General features: G+C 40.4%; 1 protein-coding gene across 5 annotated transcripts in view; it reads left to right on the top strand.

Moving 5' to 3' along the window:
* TBC1D4 (TBC1 domain family member 4) overlaps window positions 1-25,198 on the top strand; it is a 112,549-nt gene that overhangs the window by 980 nt on the left and 86,371 nt on the right. The gene's annotated exons all lie outside the window — the stretch shown is intronic.

Genomic DNA, 25,198 nt, shown 5'->3' on the forward strand with positions numbered 1-25,198 from the left:
GGCGCCGAGCCGCTGGCGTCCGCGGGAAGGGGGCGCACGCAGTCCCGCGTGGCCGTGGGGGGCTGTGCCACCCCCTGCCCCGAGCGGAGGGCGCACCCGCCTCTGCGAAACCGGGGTGCGCGGGGAGACCGACCCCCTTTCTTTCTCCCCGGTCCCCCTTCCGTGGGGAGGCCTCGCATCCTGCAGCAGCTCAGCGGCGAGCGCGGGATTCGCTCGGGGAGCAAGGCGCAGGATTTAGCGTTAAGCCGTCCTTACGGTGGAGTAAGCGTTGGAAGGGAACCGAGTAGCGAGGACTGCGCTTTCAGGCGGACCCCCGGTGGCGCGGGAGCCCTCGTGGGTGAGCCGTGGGCCCCCTCGTGGGTGAGCCGTGGGCCCTGTTCTGCTCACGGGTCACCCTGAGGACACCTGGCCGTGCTCAGGCACACTCGGCGGTGCTACAGACAACCCTAGGTTTGGGTGGAGACGTTGTTGATAAAGTGCCAACTGGAAAAAAAGACCTAACAGACTGTATTTTCCTGACTCTCTAGCAGGCTTTGGCTCGCCTATCAAATGTGCAGCGGTCTTCTTTCTCCTCCCTGTTTAGAGTATGTGAGCGATGGCGGTTTGACAAGTAGGTTCGATCCTTGATTTAGCATGGTGACAGCAAGAAAAAGGCCTTTCAGTAACGATCCTTTGATTAAGTTACGACACCTTCCCCTCACTCAGACGTGTGTGGAGGAAAAACGTGTGCAATTAGAAATGCTGGATTTCACTGAAACCAGACTTACTAGATCTACTAAACAGTTGCTTGGGTTTCTTTGGTGTGTGTCTTTTTTTTTAAGTGAAGAGGGTAGGAAGTATTAAGAAAAGAATTGAAAGTTCTCGGTATGTTAATTTTTATTTGAGCCAACATACTGCCACAGTGTATAACATGGGAGGGATTTAGATTGCATACATAGCAGTGGCTTGAGCCGTCATCAAAGATAGGACAGGCGGTATCCCAAGTGGAGGTAACTATGCTTAACTTGTTGGCAACTGCTGCCACCATTGTGATCTGCCAGGAGAGAGCATGCAGAAAGAGTATGATATGGAGGAGATCGTGTCTGGCAAGGGAGGAGCTGAAATGTCCCTTTGGGAGTCTGACCATATGGACTGAAGGGAACCAAGGTTCCTGCTGTTGGCAGAATCAAATTTATTTCTGCAGTAGGTCTGCTCTCATACCATGGCGTTGTAAGACAACCTCATTCTGTAAGTGGATCTCTATTACTCTTGTGAACATGCAAAATACTATGTACATTTACATCTGGGAGGCTGTTTCTGACTAACCTTTTATCCATATATCTTGCCTTCTTTCCTCGTGGAGGAAAATGTGCGTGGAATTAAATCAAATTGGTACTATAGGTAAAGCCTTCCTATTGAAGGAAGTTATTACTGTGAACGTGTTCCCTTTTATAAACTTCTGTCTTGTTCTGGCAATGTAGTCTAAATTTTATCTGGCAAGACTTTTTTTAGCCTTGTTATCATTAATGAAGAGTAAGTCCCTTGCAGGAGAGTTACTCAGAACATGATTTCCAGACAAAGAACTACAGTAAGGGTAGTAGATGCACAGCCAGCGATGTGATTCACAAGTGTCTGACTAACAGGGTTTTTCAAGGTATCAAAAGGAAAAGAGAGTGGGATATTTTTTTCCCCGTCCGAGTTTTGTCATTGAGGGTTGGTTGGCTAAGTCTGTGCAGGTCTCTAGCTGTTGATCTGTGCTTAAGCCTAGTCCTGAGCGGATGAAATCAGGCTGCAGGTTGCTAGCTCTGAAAATCTTCTTTTGAAGCTCTTAATTGTTTGTTATAAAATAGGTGCTGTTCTTGCACGCTTTCAAGATTTTTTTTAGTACGTGCTTCTCTTTCATATTGGTTATGTGAGCTTCGTTGTGCATATTAGCTTAGAAAGTATTTTTCACAGCTGTTATTTTAAGATGACCTTATTTTCCATCTTGGGCCACAGCCGCTTCCAGCCAGCGTAAGCTGGCACGGCTACTGAGGGGAGTGATCCTGTCCCCTTCAAGCCTCGACCCCTCATTCCTTTCTCTTGGCTTTGTCCTCATGGCAGCACAACTGTTTGCAGCCACACAGCAAACAGGATCAGGGAATTGACTGGTGTTAAAACTTGCTTTTCCCCTACCTGTGCTGGATTGGTTCCAAACAGCTTCTCTTGTTTGCTTTACTATGCAACCCTAATACCGTTTATGTCAAGACAGGTAGGTTGGAGGTGCGAAGTAGCCGTGAACGGCCCAGGAGGGGCAGGGTCGGTAGCCTTTCCAGAAGTTATACTGGCTTCTGAGGAGCCGAAGAGGACTGCAAAGCCATGGTGTTATCTGTCTTGGCAGTGTTAAGTTCAGCAGCACGCTATGTCACTCTGGAATGAAGGAAGAGTGCAGGAGATGTCGTGTGGTCTTTGAGTTAGAAGACGGCTAGCTGTAATTTTCAATGGTGGATGTAAATCGTGAAAGTGAGAGGATAATGACTGACTTCCAAGAGACTAGTGCTAGCACGGTAATTCAAAAAACAATGTAGGTGAGAATGAAAATTTTGGCTTCAAGCCTGTTGCTTTGTCCACCAGCTGTATTGCAGTGTCTTGGATACACGTGCATTCACTGTGACGGTGAAAGGGGCTGTTACTCGCAGAAAAAAGCAATACTTTTTGCCAGTCCCTATAGATTTCTTTAGCAGATGACCAATAAAAAGCCAATGCAATACATGCTTTGATAACATCACGTGGGAAGATAACATCTTTTAATGTTATTTGCCATGACTGAATTAAAATGAGAGTGAGGCTGTATGAAACACCTTCGCATTTTATTTGAAAGCCTGCAAATTGTAGGCAGAGCTGAAAAGTGGGAGCCTAGTGGGTCAACTCCTGCTCTGGAGTAGTACTTTAGCACAGCGTCAAACCCAGAGCTCAGCTGTCGGTATGGGGGTGGATGCTAAGATGTTAGATGCTAAGATATTGGGGGGGGGGGTCTCTTGCTCTTTAATTACAAGGGGAGAGAAAACTTCTGGAGCTATCTGACTGGTGAGCATGGGAACGGAAGTTTTTTGACTTTTTTTTCCCCTCAGAATTATTACAGAGTTTGCTGCTCCTTATAACTTTTCAAAGCAGCAGCCAGCTGAAGTGGATGAATGTAGTTGTCTGTTTAGTGCTGGCTAGTAGCTTCTGAATAGCAGCCAGATATTTGTTAGTTTTGTATTGCTGTCATATGAGAATTATCTAGGATGCATGGAGTCTTGTCTGTAGACATCAGATGACAGCGTTATTTCATTTTATATTTGGCAGATTTTTGTCACAACCTCAGGAACAGATTTTTTTTTTAAACCAAAAGTTACAGTTTATAAATATAGGAGGCATACCCTTCTCCCAGCCACCAAGAAAAGCCATTTTGATTAGGGTTTTCAAGCTCAACTTGAAGACAATTTTACCATGAAATATTGATTTTGTTCTATAAACCAGATTTTAATTGTGTGAAATGAATCAATGCTGTTTGACAATTGCCTTGAGTTCCCTGTTCTCTGGGGGAGATGCTTATGGTCTGATCTCTTTCTGCACTTTTTTTTTCTGTAATTATTATGCTGGTCTAGACTGTGCATTTTCTTCTTGAAACATGAATAAGCCTGTTTTGGGGGAATTCTTTTTTAACCTGATCTGGCATCCTAAATCTAATTATACTATAATTGATTCTTACTAGTGAAGATAGTTGTCTCCTCCAGTTAAGCAAGAACTTACTTGATGCATTTTGTATTTCTTTTAGAGACCTTATAAGCAACGATCCAAATATATTGTTATGGGGTTTCAAAACCAATCCAAGCTGGCCATGAAAGAACAGCGTTCTGGTGCACAGACCTCAGCAGGGTTTAGCTGTTGTGTGTCTAATCTGTAGCTGCGGCGTTCTGCTACAACCACGTGTTAGGGGGACTAGGCTGTCTCAAGGCGAGGCAGAAATAATGGAGCATTTTGCTGACAAAGTAAAGCTGTGATAAGAACTGGAGAGGTAGAGGGCCAGAGACAAGAGCCGGAGGCAGCCTGCTTGTGACCCAGATCCCTGCTCTGTCATCACTGCATGGGCTAAAAGTCAAAAATGTTTGTCTATTCCAAGAGTGTGTTAATTGTTAGATAATGTATTTCAGTAAAGCAAGGCTGTAAGACAGTTTATTCGGGAAAACAAGGCATCAGTACAAAGTCTTTCATTTTAGCTATTCAAAGGAGGCTTTTATGCTGTAGTAACATCACGTTCTGTAAGGCTTCTTACTGAAGAATGTTAGAAGTTTAGAAATGTTTAAAGAGTAAAGTTCCTGAACTTTACATTCATATTTCTTTCGTGCTTTGATTTTTACGTGACATAGGAGCATGAGCTGAATGGCAGCAAGCCTTGGCATATTAAGTACGTATGTACAGCTTTGTTGCAATTCATATTAAAATATTGCACGGGTTGAGTGAATCTGATAAGCTGTGTTTTGAATAGGTGTAACAGCCATGATAAAAAAAGAGGGGCTCTGGGTTTTGAAGGATTCTGCAGGAAATGGGAGAGATGCACAGTTTGGTTGCTAGATAGACTTGAGTGCGCTTTGATTGCAGAGGAAAGAGGTAACACTGTTTTCCATGAGAAGGATAGGTTGTCCCAGTTTTATCAAGAAAACAAGTCTTGGAGAGACCAAAAGAAAATTTTCTCTAAGTTTGTGTGAGTCTGAATTTCATTCATGGGGTGAGAAACTGAAAAGCGATGGCTCAAAACAAAGCATGGATGCTAAAGGCTTGCAATGAATGCAGAATTGTTCGGTGAGCAGCCTCATTATCTCCAACCTACATGGGCTATACAGCCTCGGATGAAAAGTCTTGCACTCCCTTTTTCTGTTGTTTTTGTTTGTTTGTTTGTTTCGTTTGAACAGTGTCTGACTTAAGATTTGGGAAGTGGAACTGAAAGTTGAGAGCTTAAGGTTTCATTTTTGTTTTCCTTAATGATAGATTCAGCACTTTTTTCTGAAAATGAGAGCGCTTGTCATTTGAGGCTTGTAAAGCTATCTTTAAGTTCCAGTTTTGAACATCTTGTCCATAATAATTTTCTCCCCCATCCTAAACAGAAGAAATAGTAAAAACATTAAAATTGTTAACTGTTTCTAAATGGTGATATGTGGCCTTTTTATCCCTGATTAATATTTAAGAGAGGAAAGGGAATGGTTTTAAATACTCTTACCTGCTGTGTTTGTAGAAAGGATTCGTTCATTTTTCCTTTTGCAGTTCCTGAAAACCACCCCATTATTTGGGGAGTAGAAGCAATGTTATGGAGGATTGTATTTTCAGAAAGGCAAAATAAAATTTGGAATGAGAAATATATTAAATGATGTAAGCTCACTGAGAGTGGCTGTAGGTAATACAGTGACTAGATAATAAGGCTATTTTATTGGAAGAAAGGACCTTGTATGCATCTGTGCACACCTAATCAAGGCTCCTCTTCTAAGTATCTGTTTCTACATTTTTTTGGTCCTGTTTTTCAAATGTAGAGGCAGTTCCTTTTAAAAATAATTAAATAGAAAACTGACTTCCAAAAGGTTTGGCTAGCTTATGTATATCTTGGCAACAGGGAGAGTCTGATTTTTAGGGATGGTAAAAATCTTGGACCAAAATGCTTGAAGGTGGTGTTTATGAAAGTGAATGCTAAAAAGGATTCAATTTCTAAACCGTCATTGCAGAATAGTAGTGTGACTGGCTCCTGCCAATCTCTACTCTTTGCTAGAGTTTGGTATAGCATTTGATGTGCACAGTTCACCCTTCCTTGTATCTCTTCCATCCGTCTTCCCCATTTGCTTGGAACTCCCTGAGCATCTTGAGTTTCTCTGAGGTAAGGTGGTGAACACTGCGATGAAATTTCAGAGATGGCTATCTAGGCTGTAGGTCATGCAGAATTTTCAGCAGCGTTGGCACGGTCCCCTCATGGCACCAGCTGTCCTCTGCCACCTGGTTTTGTTTCCTTTGTGGATGCAGATACTATTTCAAGTTCAGAGACAAGGAAAAAAAAGAAGAGTTTATTTCCATGTGGCTTTTATCATTTGTCCCATATGTGAATGGTGGCGTCATCTACCTTCACGTTCTGCACTGTTCTGAGGCACCTTTAGAGACCACAAGGAGATGACTGGCTAAAAAGACAAGACCTACTGGAAGTCTTGTATAGGTCATTAAATAATGTGGTGTTTGAGGGCAGCTGGAAAGCAAACTTAAGGCAACAAAGTGAAGTGATCTAATTAATAAACAGGATCTGTGCTTTTCTGTTCTGTATAGACTGTAATATAATATCTATCACCTTGTGTTCTGCCACAAGTAGGTACCTCAAGACCACATGCAATAACATGGGTTCCAAAATAAAGTAGAGCATCCCTAATGCAAGATACTGTATGATCAGGGCAGGTACAGTTGTTTGTGACATGAAGAGGTCTTCAAAGTGTAAAAAGACAATATCAAATGTCAGAGGGTGGGCTGAAAGCACAAAGTGTGGAAGTGGTTACCCCAGGGATGCATGAACTATGTGACTTCCCGTTCTGTGATCTGTTTTGGGTACCAGAGAACACGGATCAGTTTTGGATATGCATGTTTTCATCTGTGACCATCTTTTGGTTTTTTTTCCCTTTCCAGGTGTATTAATTAGGTGACAACTGGTAGATTAGTGAGGTGGGCAAATAAACATGCTTGGCAGTCCTGTAGATCTGAAAGTACTCCAGTAATACAGTCTTCCTCTTGGCATTGGTCAGAGGTAAGCCTGTTTGGGCCGTAGAGGATTAGTTCTAGTAGTACATTTAGGACTGCAGGGAAAAGGCCATAAAAAAACGAGCGAGCAAAAACGTGCATTTGTCCCAAAGGGCTCATTTTGTATTTTTATAAAACTATGTTTCCTGAAAAATCCAGTTAATCTTCATTCTGAACACAGTTGTGCTTTACCAGCACAAACCCTGCCATAGTCTGAAGCTGCACTCCCTTGCCTCTGCCTCTCGCAGCAGCCGTACCGCTTGAAATGAACAGCACCGTGCCCTGCTGTTTGAAGTGAAGCCTGCTTAAAGCCATCCATCTCTTAAGTGAAATTGGCTGCTTGGTCCTCCCCTCCCTGCTGCCGGGAATTAGAACTTCCAATGAGAAGTTAATTACTCGATCCTCTTCTGGTGAGGATGGTGCTGTTGGGATTTCTGCTGCTCCCCAAGCAGACCCTCTCTGGGCTAAAAAGGAAAAACCATGGCAGCAGCGGGGCCTCAAGGTATCATTTCACATTCCTGAACTGAAATTTTGTATGTTGGTTTCAGCTGCAGTGCTTAAACGTGGCTTTTCTGTCCTTCCATGTGGTTTAAGTTACTTCAGTCAACTGAACAAAAACCTGCAATGTACTTCAAAGGCTGTCATACCATGAAGACTGTTCGGACAGGGTAGATGGCATATAGTAAGTATGTGTATAACATGTCTTAAATTTTATTTTTCTGTTTAGTGCTGTTTAGTGACATCTGAAAGATGTCATGAACTAATAAGCAGTTACCTAGATGCATTATAATTCCCTTCAGTTTGGATCATTTTTAAGAGAGCCAAAACATTTCAGTTGAACCACTGCAAAAAAGAAAAATATTTTTTTTCTAAATGGGCTCCCAATGCTATTTAGAAACTGCTTAGTGCTTTGGAGGAATTGTATCTACTAAACCACATTTCCTGACTTTATAAGTTACTTGTAATAGTGAGTTGTCTTTGTCTCTGCTCAAATCTGGTTGTTTTCTGATGGAATCCATAATTTCCTTTGTTATCATTTTATCTCTTCAGAATTAGGTAGGCTTTTACAAATTATCTTTTCTGGAAATTTGGAAGGGCAGTGTTGTAAGGTTTTTCTTGTTCTGCATCTCTGGAACCACTGAAGATAGGTAGGATTCTACAGTTCTGGGCACATGGCACTTTTCTGAAGGATTAAATTAATTTAAAATGCAAACACGAGAGACATCCTTGTTCAAAGCCTGTGTGAAAGACTTGTAGAAGTTATTATAAGATAAAAACAATACTGTAGAAGCGTGGCGCTTTCCCAACTCCACCATCCATGGCTCTGTGGTTTTCCCCCTCCCTTTACAGCTGACTTAAAAGTATATTTCCATCATGAAGTTCATTTTTGCATGTTGATAAAACTTAACAACCAGCTTGCTCTGTTAAAGTGACTGGGGTTATGTTTTATTTCATTGCGCTTCTTGGCAAGAATGTTTAGATCTGCACAGTGCTGTTTAGAGATCCTTGATGCATTGAAAAACATGTTGTGGGAAGTCAGAATATTATCCTCTGGGGCATAGCAAGGACTGCCTTCCAGACTGTTCACAATTTTGTTTTTCCTAGCAAGATTAGTAAATATTTATTTTTTAGGATGCTGATGTTAAATATATTTTGTGTACTCTGTGATGCCGATATGGGTTTCCTGTTATGTTCATTAAAAAAGAAAAAAAAAAAAGAAAAAAAGAAAAAAAGAGCAATGTCCCAAGAACTTTGGGAGTAGTCGGTGGTCTGTGGGTTCTTGAGTATTTCTGAACTAGAGTAAATACTCAGTAACAAAGCAATGAAAGACTGGGACACGCAATGCTAACTCATTGAAACGTATTTTTATATGCCTTCTCATAGTTTGTTTCTTGCTTTGGCTTTATTATTCCTAACAACTTGGTCTCAAGTTACGGTAGGATTTCTAAATAAAAATAGAAGTAGGGTAGTACATATTTAACAGAGCCGTATTTACCGGAGAGGAACCAGTTGCTTTCTTTAGGACTGCTCGGCTGGAAGGGTAGGAACAAAGCAGCACATAAACCCCAGCTAAACCCTGTGCTGAAAGCTGATGTGTGACCTTCAGGTCCATGTCCACGGTGGACTGCAGTACACATGCAAGGCTCTGCGATTTCTGCCTGCCCCAGCTCTGTCATAGCGTGCAAAATTATGGCTTCCGTAATCTAAGGTGAAAAAATTCATTCCTGCTAGTGTGCAGATTAGAAAGAGAAGGGATTGTGTGTACGGCCTGCTGCCATACTTGGCGATGGAAATAAATACCAAACTGCCCTCAGTGTCATGGTACTTTTGTGGCAATCTAAGCAGCTTAGGATACCCATTGCCAAAGAAGTTATTGTAACTATACTTTAAAAAACAAAACAAAACAAGAACATAATTTAAGATGCTGAAATGTTGGTCTAATGTGCAAATCCCATAGCATCTGATAGGAAAGCTTTCTGTGGAAAATACTGCTCTTCCTGTAACGTTTGGTTTAGGCTTGTGTACAAGACTTTGTTTTTTATGAAGAAATACTTTAAACAAGTATCCCTTTTGTAGAAAATACTTCTGGCCTGACTTTGTGGTCATACTCAATGAGAGTCCCTTAATTTTCTGTGCAGCAGGACTGCAAGCTTTAGCAGTACAAAACAGTTTGTACAGAGGATTCACTTTTTTGGTAAACCAACTACATTATAAATAGGGGCAAGATGTTGGCTGCTCTTCAGCAGGACTTTTTTGGGCGAACCTTGCCAAAAGAGAAAATCAAGTGGGCCTTTCAGTAGGAGCAGCACATCATACTTTTATCTGAATTATTCATGAAGAAACACACCCAGATTATCCATGGCATATGTGTGCACGTATTCAGATTTAGCTTTGAGGAAATTTGCTGACCTAAGCATGGGAGCAGAGTGGGAGCAAGGCAACATGATTAAAACCAGCTCAGAAGGAGTGGGTTTGCATCCTGGCACTGTGCCTTGGATTCCCTGTCTGCTTAGTGCTAGGGAGAACTAAAAATAATATCTGCAGTTTAGTGGGGTGGCGTGAAGTTTACAAAATTAATACGTTTCCTCCATAGTGACCTTCTCTCTGCAAAATCACTACAGAAGAAGGTGATTTAAAAAAATTACATGGAGGACATCAGTCGATCTGTATGAATGCTAGTTGTTTTTTTTCTTTGTTCAATGTGCAGGTTGTCCTTAAAATACACAGCATCACAGTTGCGAGTGTGAGACCAGCCCAGACTGCTAGATTAATGAGCTTGGTGTTTCTTTATGTAACCAAATACTTTGTTTCTGTACATTCACCCACTGTTCTGTGCTTCATCTGTTTTACTTAAAATGGTACACTTGCTAGTTATATGGGAATTTGAAAGGGAACTTCCTGTGTTTAATGAAAATTCTTGGTTACAACTTCAGCAGTCCTTATTAATGATACCATCAATAGTAAGCTGAACAGAAGCTTAGCCGTAGTGCTATTTAATTTCTTATCTGAGTCTAAATTTTTCCGATTTGCCAATTTATTTGATATGCTTCTGCTCTGAGTTCTCACATGACCACCATAAAAAGGTCAGATTTTGAGACGATGATTTACTTGGATTTCTGTAGCACAACAGAGTGGATGCTTCAGCTGAATTCTGTTACTTCTGGAAGTGTCAACCTCGGGCAAGCCAGGGATGTATATGTATATGCTGCTGTTTATTACCTATCAAGTAATAAATCTTCAAGAATCAGATTATAAACTGGAATATCATAAGCTTTCCTATTATGCTAAGCTTGAAGTTGAAGAAGAGTATCAGAATGAAACATGACAGTGCTAATTCATTGTTTGCCAACCCAGCCTATAATATTGGAGGATTTTTAGCTATTTAGTCCTGCTGTTATGCTTCGCAATTGTACTATTAGATTTTATACGCATAGTATACCACCACCTGAAAAATTCCTGCAGAGTTCCACTGGCTTTGATGCTCATTTTGCTGATTTTAGTTCTTTGGGAAGCTCAAAATACTCTGTGGAGTCCCACGGATTGTTGCCATCCTTGTAGAAACACAGCACCCTGCTCGTGCATGCCTACATAGCCATGTACATAAGAGTTAACACCTAATAAGATAAAACACACTGGTAAAATGCTCAACTCTGCTATGTATTTTAGCCTTTTACATAATGATTTGAAGTGTGCTCGCATCTATATCATGCTTTTGAGTGGGATTACTGATTTCAAGTAATAACAGGTAGGGTGTAAGGTTTAAACTTACGATCGCCTGAGTTTGTTTATAGAAGATGCAAGCTTTATTTTTGTGTGATACTCTTCTTTCCGTCAGTTATAAAGTATTTAAGTCTGTTACCTATGGCACGTGTAGAAAATACTTCCTTTCAACCCTGTGCTGGGCCAGTTTGTTGGAAATAAAAAGTAGGCTTCATGGTGTCCTGTTACAGAGGTCAATTATTTCACTTGAGCATGCTGCTGCCGCGTGGGCTCCCCAGCCATGTTACCGGCAGCACCGTGCATAAATTGTAATGGATCACTGCTCCTGGAAGGGCTGCTGTTATGTACCCACAAGAGCCCTGCATGAAACTATGCAGGGTCTGCTTCATGCTTTCATCCTGGGCTTAATTGCTTTGGGTTGGTTTCAGGGGACTATTCAGTCAACAGCTTAAGACTCTGTCCAGAGAGCCCTGCTCTTAAATAGGAACCAAGTCACGCAAGTTGTTCTGCCCAAATTGCACAGTGTTTTCCTACAGGATCGCCAGCTGCTAGAAGATAGTACTGCTTTACTGGTCTGTAGCACATTTTGGTTTTTATACTGCTTTAAGTATCATCCTACCATCAAATATAGCAGTCTTTTGCTATTACTACGTCATAAAAATAGTAGTCTTGAGGCTTCTTGTTTCTGCTAGTACTGTTCATATTAAAATGTCAAAATATCTTTCAGCTCAGTTGAATAAGCAGGTGGATAAGGATGTGACAGGTTTCGAATTCAGATTCAGTACGTGGTGCTACTGTCATTTGGACTCCTGCAGAGACCTAAGAAAACATAACAATTTTTATTGGCATGCAGATTTGCTGGCTTTGGTTGTTGTACGCGCTGGGAGCGTTCATCTAGGGCACCACATTTCTTAAAGGGATGTTTTCTCTAGCTGATGCCTAGAATGACCATGATAGGTTAGGCACCGTGATGTGAAGATTATGGGGAATCTTGTACAGAAATCAGAGCTGCCCACAAAACAGTAAAGAACACAGGTCACTACAAGATCCCTTTGTGCTTGTCAACAGATGCATTAGTTTCCAAATTTGCAGGCTTTTCCAATCTCTTTACCATTTATACAAGGCTACTGCTTATTATTTTCTCATGTCATGTCTCTTGCTCTTCTGTTTTTCTCAGATCCTTGAAATTGTCCCAATCTAGGATTATAATTTTTTTTTTGCAGGAGTTGTTAACTTTATTCCTGTTCATATTGCTAATTCCAAGTTTCACATTTTAGAAATACCACCAAGACTAGCTCCTCTCGCTTCTCTTCCCTCCCCAACCCCCCCCCCCCCCAACCTTTTTTTTTTTTTTTTTTTTTTAAATTACGTTCTGGTAACAGCTGTTTATTGAATTAAAAACTTGAACAGAAAATTTTATGTAAAAATAAGCATGCATGATGATAATTTCAATTTTAATAGAGCTATTCTAATGTATTTACTTGCTCAAAGTTCCTTTGCATTTAAAGTTTGTTTTCACCTTCACGCCCTTTTTCAAAACACATGACCTGGCACATGTTTATTTTTAAGTCAAGGCTGCATATGGCCGATGAGAAGTGAAAGTTAGCTTCCTTGGTGATCAAGGCAGTTGCGTCATGTTTCAGAAAGAAGGTACGAGTAACAAAAAGCCTCCAAACAAACCAAAAAACCCCAACCCCTACTGTGGAGGGAAAGGATGCTGTGCTGTATGGTAAAAGGCTGTAATATTAGCAAAGTAACTCCTGGAGCATGACATGAACAGCTGAGTCATTTATAGCTGGTACTGAGACAAATTGCTGCTGAAGGATGCTGCTTGTTGCATGGCTGCTGCTACAGCTGGTAGATTGCCAGCTTAAGAGCAAAGTAAACCTGAGTCCGGTAGGGACTGCTGTGAAAAAGTACACTCCAGATAAGCGTACTTTAATCTCTGGAACATTTAATTGGTTCAGCAGCATTTTCTAGTGCCTGAAGTTCTCAAATGTGCAAACATATTCGTGACATTGACGTAATTACCAATTTCTAATTTATTCTTCTCTACGAATCCGCTAGTCATAGTAGCAGAGGATGCTTTCTTTTTTACTGTTAATACAGTTATGGTTCATATATCAAATTATAAAGTTGATATCTGTCCTTGAAAGTCTCCTTACTATTACTTCTCTGCATCTTAATGTAGTACAAGTCTTCTGTTGTAGGTCACTATGCTGATCTTGTATCTATCTAATGAGGTTTGAATGTGTTTAATATGAGCCTCGGAGTATGGTTCCCATGCAACTGTATAAAATTAATCCTTTCAAAAATTTGTATTGTTTGTGGTCTTTGAACATCATCTCCATTGGAAGATTGTTTCGCCAGATTAGTTGTAGATAATTATTTTTTTAAAGCATAAATGTGGTAACTATCAAATATTTTCATATATAAGATACTGTTTGAAATTTGATCTGAAGACGAAGAGGGCTACTACTTTCCTTAATAATGCCTTTGCCTCCCAGCTCCCAAATGTTTTTTTTCCAAGCAAGCAGACTCAAAACTGAGCATCAAGAATAACTTGCAAGCCCCTGCCCCGGTGCACTGTGGCAGAGTGAGCAGGTACAGTTTTTAACAAGCCCTTGGTTCTTTCGGTGGTCTTGAAGCTGGCAAGTTCACGGGACTTGAAACAGTGTATAACAAAATTTCAGAGTGCCATTTCCAAGATGATACGGCAGCATAGGTTAAAGTTAGGGGGGAAAAGAGGGAGCAATTCCCTTTCTCCATGAGGGAATTGTAATGTTTCCGTGGGAGTGCTTGCAGTCTGCTGGAGAAACAATTAGTGGCAGCTTTTGGAGGAAAGGGAAGCTTCTAGTGTCCTGCATGATGATCAGGCTCCTGAGTAATTAACCAGTGACTCTGACAAATATACTCCTTCCATTTCTTTAATCACATTATTTCTGACACCAAACATGGTTAGTTGCCAGTTTGCTTACAGATGTGGCACTACAACTTTACAGAGTAAAAGCACAAATACAGGCCAGGCAGAGAACGGATTGAGAGCAGCCCTGAGGAGAAGGACTTGGGGGTGTTGGTTGACAAGAAGCTCGACATGACCCAGCAATATGCATTTGCAGCCCAGAAAGCCAACCGTATCCTGGGCTGCATCAAAAGCAGCGTGGCCAGCGGGTCGAGAGAGGTGGATCTCCCCATATACTCCGCTCTTGTGAGACCCCCACCTGGAGTACTGCATTCAGCTCTGGGGCCCCCAACATAAGAAGGACATGGACCTGTTGGAGTGAGTCCACAGGAGGGACACAAAGATGATCAGGGGGTTGGAGCACCTCTCCTACGAAGACAGGCTGAGAGAGTTGGGGTTGTTCAGCCTGGAGAAGAGAAGGCTCCGGGGAGACCTTGCATCAGCCTTCCAGTACCTAAAGTGGACCTACAAGAAAGCTGGAGAGGGACTTTTTACAAGGGCATGTAGCAATAGGACAAGGGGTAGTGGCTTTAAACTGAAGGAGGGTAGATTCAGATTAGACGTAAGGAAGAAGCTCTTCACTGTGAGGGTGGTGAGGCGCTGGAACAGGTTGCCCAGAGAAGCTGTGGCTGCCCCATCCCTGGCAGTGTTCAAGGCCAGGTTGGATGGGGCTTTGAGCAACCTGGTCTAGTGGAAGGTGTCCCTGCCCATGGCAGGGGGGTTGGAACTAGATGACCTTTAAAGGTCCCTTCCCACCCAAGCCATTCTATGATTCTATGAAATAACTAAATACCTTTTTGGGTCTTCTACTTCCCATAGCCATGTAACCTCTTGTCTTTTTTCCTTTTGGTGCTATTTTTCCTCTTGGGTCTATTTTTTTAATCCATCTTGGATGGTAATTGATCAGAAGGGTTTAACATCATGGTTATTCATTTGTTTTTCTGCTTTATGGAAATCTGTATATTTTGAAAATAGTGACGTGAAGGAAAAACCCCTGAAACACAGTAGTAATTAATTCAAGTAAATTACTTCTAGGCCCTCACAGATTCAAGTACCATAGAGAGCCAGACCCTTGCCCATGTCTTTTGACCAGGGAGCTCAGAGTGCTGCGATAGGTCTTCATCACTCATTTCATCCAGTTGCTACTTTCTGTCAACCTGGACAGTCTCAGTCTGTAGCAGCAGCATATATGACAGTATACGTTAGTGCATACCTCTTGCTCCAGCCCATGGAGTATAAACTAACAGATGGCATCAGCTAAGAAAAGAGAAGATACTAACTACATCAAAAAATCGCATATTTTAAAGGGTGCTCTTGCATGAAAATTTTTTTTAATAGCTCAAGTGCGGAAATTCCATTCATAAAAGTTTTTGGGTTTTTTTTGTTTGTTTGTTTGTTTTTTTGCCACTTTGGGGGCTTTTTTGTAGGTTGGAAATAAATTTATCTAATTAGACTAGATATAATCTTTTAGGGATGAGTAAACTTAAAGTACTGATTGTGTGGGGCAATCTGATTTTGACTTTATGTGCAGGCTTATTAGGACTATAAAAAAATCAGATATTTTCAGGAATAGATTGAGTCACTAACAATGTTTTATAGTCCAGATTAACAAAAATGCTTCTTTCAAGTCTTTGGGGAGCTCTAATGCTTGTGTTTTTCTCCAGCTTTTCTGTGAAGGATGATTTTGTCTCAGTAAAATTTCCCTGCAGGTTCTACCATTATTTTATTTTCTCAAACATAAGTGACTTTCACTTTTCTACTTCATATTCTGAATATCTAAAGTTTATATGCGAGAATTGCATCTTTCACTGTGCACCCCAAGAATTCCCCAACACAAGAATATAAAGCAGAAACATCCATGCCTCGCAAAAAACTATACGCGGGAACATCTAGATCTTGTAAAGCAGTTTGGATGTGATCACGCATAACTGAATTTTTCTAGCTGGTTCTGCAGTTTCACATAAAGGAATCTGCAGATATGGTACTGATGGCTGCTTTGAACATTGTGAGTCCTGTTCCAACAAATATCAAGCTCCTGTTTGTGGGACTGCTCCTCTTAAAATGTCCAGCTTTCTATATTTATGTAAATAAGTTCCTTTCCTATAAGCCTTTCCTTCTAGATCCCTTGCTGAGAACATGCAGCAGGGATCATATATATCTTTTCTAATAAAAGTACCTTACTTCAGGTTATTTCCCAGCTTGCAAACAACCTTTCTCCATGACCTTGCAGTCATGCTGCCTTCTTGTGAGCTGCAGTTCCTGGTTGATCTCAGGACACAATTGCCCAGTGTTACAGCTGGGCTGGCACGAAAATGCCAGTTGCTGCACAGAACTACATTATTCTGCTAGTATCTATATGCTGAAATACTTAGAAGTGATGATTCTTTCCAAGCTTATTTCTAAAGGTGCAGGCCTTTCAGGTGTTCTTGGACAAGTCTAGCTGACTTCAGGGAGTTGGCTCACATGTATGAATTTTCCAGAAATTGGCTGGAAGCCTAGAATTTGACTGGGAGCATTAATCTGAAGAGCACCGTAGTTAGGTCTTGTTTCCACGTGAAAGCTTTTTGTAAATTTTTATTTTTACCAAGACCTTTACAAATGTTCTTTTACTTATTTGTTAGCTGATTTGAAATGTGCTTTAATAGGAAAGTATCTAGGAGGTCACCTGTCCTCTTCCAGCAGGCATACTTCGCTTTACTATGGAGTATTAACTTTAAATAATTGCAGAATATTCTAAAAAGAAACTGTTACTTGTTTTGCCACAAATTCAGGTATTCAAGAACCTGCTATTGGATCTTTCTTCCAAATACTTTTTTTTTTTTTAGTAGATTGCAGTTTTATGTGACCTTCTGATAACTTTGGGGTCTGTTGGAAAAAGCAGGTTTATTACAGGTATGCCATAGATGTTAATGGTGAGGGCGTCACTCTTTCACAAAGTCCCTTTTGGTTGCAGGAGCCCCTGTAGCTGGGAGAAGGTACAAAAAGTCTGTAGAAAAAAACCTGGTGACAGTTTCTTGTGTACTTACTATTTTTACCAAATGTTGCAAATATTTTGTGTTATATATTGATGTCCTTATTAACTGCTTCAAAGGGTTTTCTGAGCTACTTGTTACTATAGGATCTGAATGTTTTACAAAAGCATTATTAAATTTATTTTCACATTTGTGGGTGAAGGGAAGAAGTGTCTTCATTTGGAAAAAAAAAAGAAACAAAATTTAGAATCCTAGGAAGGGATTTTTAACTGGATAGAAATAGAAAATACCTATTACTTGAATGCTCAATTTAGGGTGTTGAGGAACTGTCTTGTCAAAATAGTTGATATATTCAGACCTCATACCGGCTTTTGTTCCAACTGTAACTTCCCAGCCTTCCAGCTCATCAGAGTCCAGGACTTCAGTCGGTCACTGGGACACCTGAGAAGCACACAAAGCGTTGGACACTTTCAAGCACTTTGCCTAGCACCACAGGAGATCACCGTGGTAGAATAGTGACAATCTCCTTTGTTACACTTTATCTTCTGTAACTACAAAGACATCCTCCTTTTCTGACTTCTGTTCCTCGGGCCATGTATGACAAACACTCTTATAAATGGAGCAGGCGGACTGTCTTCTGCTGTAGTTCTGGTTCGTTCTCAAGTCACATCCTTTTTTGATGTGAACGAGCCACGGGTCTTGTGGAGAAAAAAGATTCAGTTTTTAACCACAAATATTGTCAAGAACCTCACTATATGCACTGCAAATCTCTGTCCCTTTTGAGCTAATTGGATAACTGATGGCAACAGAAGACTCATCCTCCAGTGCTAATGAAAAGAAAAAAACCCAAAAACCCACATTAATTTTTCCCAGACATTTACTGAGAGGAAACATTTTGTATGCTGGGGTGAGAATTATAGTGGGTACTAAATTCTGCATTCTGCTTCCAGCTCATCTTTGCCTAATCCTGTTCCTTTGCCATCGCAGCTCCTTCCCAGTTTGCAGGCTGCTGCCACCATGCTTGTTTGCACTCAGCGTGATTAACTTCTCAGGTCTTTTTCTGATCTCTGTGTTTTTGTCAGTCTTTTTGTATTGGCAGTCTGTGGTCTGACACAGGACCTCATTGATCTCTTTTGCTTGCTTTTGCCTCTTTCCTTCTGTCATGTGTTTGGCTGCAGTCCCTGTTACGCTTTCAGCTCCTCCTGCAGTTCTCTTTCTTCTCTCAATCCTCTCCGGTCCCCGTCTTTCCTTCTTTCCCCTCCCTAGCTTGTTATCCGAACTCAGTCTTTCCTTCCCGCTCCTGAATTTGTGGACTCGAGCATATTGGAAATTCACTGTGAGCTGTATTTGCAGGCAGAAGTTGCTGAAGGTTGGATGAAAGTACTTTCAGGGTCTGGTTAGCATCCAGGAATCTGACCGCTTACATATATTTATTACCGAACACCTGTTAGCCAACATTTTGCAGAGATTTATAGTTTGGATAGATTTTGGTGGAGACAAGAATTGCAAATCATACACAAAGACTAAACTGAAGAGTTTGCATGTCCAAATGCCTTGGAAGAATTGCTTGCGGTGGTGGGGGTTTTTTTTGGTTTGGGTTTTTTTTTTTTTTTTTAACAGGAGCCAAAACCCAAGGAAAAGTGTATTTGTTTCTTAGCAGTGGCTGGACTATTTTGAAGATGTCAGTGCAGAAAGCCTGGCAAAGTAGTCATCTAAAACCAGAGCCTTGTAGCATGAACTATTGGCTCACCTGAGCAGCCTTTCATTCCAGGAGACATATGTAATTTTTATTTCAAAACTGTTGGTTGGGGAAAAACAATCCAAGGTGATGCTCTTCCATAGAGGAATGGGCATTATTTTAAATTGTCGAATATGTCATCGAGTTTTTCTATACATATTTTCTGGGCTAGTGGTGTGAAGGGGTGTCTCTTTCTCTAAGATGTTTTCAGCTCAGAAGTGATGAGAATTTTACCAAAAATGTGGTAAAAAAAGGAACGAAGCTGAATGTGTTATGAATTAATTTAGTCTCAGACATGGGTATGTGGAAATGAGCAATTATGTATGTTAAAAACACATTCAGATTTAACATAGTGAATGTTTCCATTTTATGCTTGAGGTTATTAATAGAAGAGACAACATTTTGAAAGGGATTAGGAGAAATTAAAGCCCTACTAGTTCCTGTTATTACTTTGAACTTTAGACAAAGATTTCCACCTCTAACACCAAACTTGTGCTAATACTCATTAGTAAAGGGACCCATCTTTCCCTGGCTGGTGCTTACAAGTCTATATTATAGAATGATAAATCAGTATTTGAAATTCTGCTGATCAGTAAAATGAATTGAAAGCTTGATTCCTTCATAGAAGACCATCCGTCTCACGGATGCAGGTTAAATAGGGTCAGAATTTCAGCTCGTTCTAAAATACAAATGCTAAATGTGAGGTGGATTGTCAGAAAGAGTTGAAGACATGAGAAGATGGGTAACTTCCCTTTTTGGCATCTCACTGGAGCCCAGGTTTCTGATGCTGATTCTCTGAGAGAGAAGTACAGCGGCAGTTTACCCTAATCCAAGCCAAGACGAGATGTATTTTCTCAGATGTGGGAAAGAGGCATGTGCTCACACCTTATTGACTGTTGCTAGATAGGGCATGGTTACTCCCTGTGTGTGAAAACAAGGAAGGTGGGAAAATCTATTGCCCTGGGTTTTTTTTCCACTTAAAAGACAATTTTTTAATACTGAAAGCCATAGATGCCTCTTGTATTTTGAATATACAAAACATACAAATTATTCTCAAATGCAGTGGAGAGAGGGCGTTTTCCTTTGAACTCTCCAGCACATTGGACCTTCATGAGCTAACAGCTGCAGATTTGGTGGGCAGCTGGTTTTGCTCTGGGAGTGTTACTGCCCGACTTCTCAAACATTCAGCTTTCTGCAAGCAGTACAGTTCTGCTGCTGCTGAAATTTTTCTGTTCAGTAGCGTTGTTTCCATTCATGTTTTCAACAAGAATGTTGTGTTTTCTGATGTATTTTTTGATCACCAGAGCACTGCAGTTTCCCTCCAGATGGACTGACAGACCAGCAAGAGGAACTAGAGAGGAATCCCAGCCTTTGGGGGTAGGAGAGGCTCTAAAAATAGAGAGATTTCTTTTTGAGATCATCTTCAGGAAGGACAGAAGATGGAGATGCAGTTAGCTGATCCTTTGCCCACCGTCTCCTATTCTTACTTCTGAACGAACGCCAGGGGATGCATCTTCCTGGCCCAGCAGTATTAGGGTTATGAAGAAGTGAAACTCATCAGACCTGTTGGTCATCTCTTGTACCTTGAGAGCAGAGAGTAAAGACAGAATACTCAGGCTATATATTGTATTGCAGTCTGGAGAGCTGGTGAAACCTATGTGTGAGGTCCTGTGCTGAGCCTGCTTCTGAAACAAGAGGGCCCTAAAGAGATGCTTTTCAAGGTCAGAGTAAAACTAGAAGGTAATTGCACGGCTTAGCCATAAGCATCTCGAGCCAGGACTGTGATACAAGTTCCCCTGATGTTATGGAAAATGTAGATGAAAATCCAGTCGATTTCCATAATATTTCAAAACAGCAAAACTGGTAAATGCTAGGAAGTACTGGAGTTAATGAATCTCCTATGCAGTTCAGTAAAAGTAATTTCATTTTAAAGAGAAAGGGCTTCCAATAACATTAAAAGTAATTTCACAGCTTAAATTAATTCAGTCATACCTCTGTAGTAGAGAGTGCATTACCCTTTCTACTACCATCTGTGAAAACTGCTCTTAGCTACATTTGAATTTGAGACACGATGGTTAGACTGGTCTGTGCATAGTTGAAAGCAACTGATCTCATTTTTGAGAAGGTATTTCCTAATAAATACATCTGTTCATCAAATAGAGTTTCAGAAGGGAAATGACTACTCATTTACTGAATTTAAATATAGAGGGCAGCTTTTTATAGCCTAACTTTTAGTAATTGCTCTAAATATACAGCAGCTACTTTTTAGAATATGTTAACATGTATTAAGGGCAGATATAACTCTCTTTGAGAGGAAAAGTCTGTCAGCTCTTAAAAGATCTCCATTTATCTAAAACTGAATGTAGAATTCCCTGATATCCCTTTGAGACAGATATTGAATATTTTGAAACATTTTTTTATCATTTCTTCAGATCTCCTCACGTTTTCAATGATTGTAATACCTGGATTACTTGTAAAGACAGGGGTAATCTGTCTGCACATACTTCGGTTTCCCTTTGAAGTTTCCAGCTCTAATTATTGGTAATGGCTGCTCGGTCTCTTTTCATTCTCATCATAGAGTAGACAAACTGTAATGGTTTTTAATCGCTATCAGGTATTTCTGAATTTGAAACAGTTTGGAGAGGCTGAATTTGAGGCAGAAGCAAATGTGGTGCCCTGTATCCATTCAGTATTACAAATTTGTTTAATAGGTTTAAAATAAACAGATTTTATTTTTAAATATGAACTAAGATGCAAAGGTCAGAATTCTTTGCCTACTGTGGGCTGAGGCAAATGGGCCGAACACAGATAGCGGTCTGTTAAAATACATAACACTTTAAATGGACAATACTGTGGACCACATACTTTATTTTAGAAACAGCTGACTTGACTTGATGTCTGTTGTTAAGATGTCTTTTCTGTCAGGTGGAGTTTATCATGTGCCTTTACAGGTCCAGCTGAATTGCACTTGAAAATTATTTAAAAAATCTAACCTAACTAGATGCAAACATTAAAAATTCAGAAATAAGCTGAAATGTAACTCTTTCACAGAGAGAGCATCATGGAGTCTGACTTTTCTTTGACAAAATGCTGCAAAGAGTGAGCACTGTATAAAAAAAAAATAAAAAACCAAAACCAAAAAAAACCCCAAAACAAACCAAAAAACAAAACCCGCAACAAAATACAACCTTGATGGAGGACGGTCCTTCAGTCTTCCTAACTTTTGAAGAAAGTTGGAATTGTGCTGTGGAGCATCTCCCTTTATGTCAAGATGAAATGGCAGATTCAGTCCTGCATCCAACCAGCATCCAAAGCACCATATCCTCACCCTTTCAGCAAGAATCTTGCCATTGACTGGGAACAAAAATTGTCATCAGTCTCCTTTCTGGATTTTTATATATATGTATACATGCCCCAACCGTGGTATATAAAGAGAGGATACATTTCATTCATTAAGACTCTTTCACAATGTTTTCTGGTTGTTTTTTTTTTTTTTTTTTTTAAGGCTGTTAATGAGCCGATGAGGTTTAGAAATCTTTGGAACAGACTACGTGATGGGGGCATTTGAGTGTTCAACAGTTATTTAGGAGCACATTGTTTGAATTAGGATTGCAGCAGGAAGGAAGTTTCCATGGGAGATTGCCTCATGTACCCAGCAGAATACCAGTCTATTTTAGTTGCTCAGTGCAAGTTTTATATAGCTTTAATGTAAGTAAGTTGAGCAAAATTGCTCTGTTTTGCACAAATAAGCTGCACAAATTGCGCTATTCTAGTTTTCAAATCAAAGGTGGGTGACAGATTTATCATTACAAGGAGAAATCTATAGGGATTGTTTCTTGAAGTCAGAAAATAAACCAGGTTCATAGTTGGTACTTTTAATATGGGAGAGACCAGGGAAGTTTTTCAGCTCATGGTTCTGCTTTACTCTGTCCATGGCACAAGGTCTGGGTTCACACCACCTCCTACATCCTTTTTTTCTGCATCAGGCAGAGACCCCAGAGCAGGAGGAGAGAGATGCTGCACCCCAGAAGACACCTCGGTCTGAAGACCAAGCCTGCCTCGTTCAGAGGGCATCATGGAACGAACCCACCTCGCAGAGTTAACGCTGCCCGAACAGAGCCGTGTGTCATGTGTTACAGAAAACGGTCAGAATCTGTCTTTGGAAACCAGGCATACCAAAATAAATCCCTTTTGCTCAGAAATTGGAATTGCTTTCTTATCAGAAGATTGTTTCTTCTGCTTTCTGCCTGTTTTTGAAAGCAGATGTTTGGCAACTGACCACTCCCAGATTCCCAGCGTGTAAAGATCCAAGCTACATCCCAGATCTGTTGGTTAGCTGGAGCTCGTCCCCCAAGCACTGGTCCTGTCCTCTGAGCAATGAGTCAGAATATGAGAATTCCTGACGTGCATTTCCTTAGGCCGTCACTCATGTTACAATTGATTTTTAAAAAAAGTTACATATATTCTCACTTTACAGTGGTTCAAGGTCAACCGTGTAGCACCTTCTGGTTTAGGGTTCCTAATCTGAATACAGTACTTTAAGCCTTTATTGGAAACGCCAAAATACTTTTGTGGAACATAACCTCCAGGCACCATGGACAAGTATTGTGTTATGCAAGAGCTATTCCTAACGTATTAAGGATTAACATCTATGTAGAAAGTTAATCAGGAATAAACATCCTGTGCCAATAAAGTAAAAATCACTCTCCATTTAATAATCACTCCTGTTTTTAAGAGTTCCCAAATTAGATCTAAAGCTTGGGTTTTTTTAGCCAGACCATGGTCCGTGGAGTAGTCAGTCAGGAATATAATTTTTTTTTAAGAAATATTGTTTACTGTAACTGACCTTTTTTTCTTTGAATTTTCATCTTCATTATTAAATAAAAAAGGTAAATCTGTTCCTTCACTTTTCTGTTGTTGCAATTCTAGTTGTAAGTACAGGTAACTTCAGGCTGATGAAAGTATTGATTAATCTCAAAAATATTAAGTTAATTGAACTTGCAAATATTTATTAAAGGAAGCATAAATTTGCCTCAGATCTATTTGTTAAAAAACACTGTTACTGATGCTTATAGTTTTGAAGTCAATGCTTTAAAGTATGAGCTGTGCGCTCTTGGGTTTTTTTAGTGCATCTAGCATACTTTATTTTGGGTTAAACATTTATTTTAAGCTAAAGCATGGGTTTAGGTAGTAAGTTTCAGTACAGACACAGGTAACTCGCTATGATAATAGTTGTAGTACTAAACGTCTAAAAAAAAAAAAAAAACCATGAAATTACATATACAGAATAGTTTTGTTCTGCCAGCAACAAGTCAAAAAAGATAGCATTGCTGCTTGGACTGTGAAAATTTCAAAAACATTTTTTCAAAAATTAAAAACGATTAAATGGGGAAGAATTAGACTAAGAAAAAAAACCAGTATATTCCTAGGGGTGAATTGAGACACCCAGTTATTAGGGAGAAAAGAACCCAAAATCTAAGGAAGCACGACTGTAATAGACATTCTTTGACATCTGTAGCATGTGTATGGGCTGAGAAACAAAGTCATTGTTCATTTTGGAATATTAATTTGCATTTTGTCCTTCCCATGTATTTGGCTTCCGAATCTAAGTTTACATTTGACATAAAATCCCATAAAAGCACATAAACAAATAAGGAAATGATGAGCAGTAAGAATGCCAGTGATGCATTCTGAAGGGTTTTCTCTAAACTCAACTTGAAAGCATGATCATAAGATTTCCAGATACTTTTCAGTATTTTTGCAAGTGTCAAAGCTCAGAGATTCCACATGGTTTGTAACCAAAAGAAGAAGATCACATATAGTTGGGGAAAGCATGGTGCAAGACAACTTGAGTCTGCTGAACCTTTCTCTGGCTGTCCCCAACATCTGACAGTACAGCAGTCACAGGTGTGCTTGTTTCTGCAGTTTGCTCAAGCTGTCAGCATCTCTGCTTTATGATTAGCTATTACAAGTTCTGTCATAGTCAAAATAAGCTTCTGACTCTCAGAAGTGGAATAGGAGATTGTCATTTGTACTCCTGAGGTTCCTTGGAAGAGATTAATGTAACTCTGCTCCTTAGCATACATTAGAGGGGCTTTAGCGTTGGCCCGGAATGGTAGGACTTGCTTTCTCTCACGTGCAGCCTCTCTTAAGTGCCAGAAAGTTTTGATTGCCTTTGTGATTTTTTCATCCTCCTGGACACACAAGTCAGGCACTTCCAGGGCCACCTTTTCCCTCACCGTTTAGATGTAAAAGAACACAACAAAAACTAGTTTGCGAAGCAAATGGAAGTGGTAGGTACTTGGAAGCAGTGGCCCCGGGGGGCATTTTCCCTGTCCAGTACCAGCAGGAGAGAAAACCACAGCAAGCCTGTGTTACGTTGCTTACTGCCCCTACCTGCGTTTAAATCTTTTCCTGTCACAAGCCATATGCTGCTTCTCCTTTGGAGGAGTGTGAAGTATTGGTAAGGATGTTACAAGAAAAATACCTTTGGAGAGGCAGTACGTCTTCACCTGGGGACGGAGGATGCAAATACAGCATCGC

This window comes from Aquila chrysaetos, chromosome 14 (genome assembly GCF_900496995.4).
Source record: "Aquila chrysaetos chrysaetos chromosome 14, bAquChr1.4, whole genome shotgun sequence".
Taxonomy (NCBI): Eukaryota; Metazoa; Chordata; class Aves; order Accipitriformes; family Accipitridae; genus Aquila; species Aquila chrysaetos.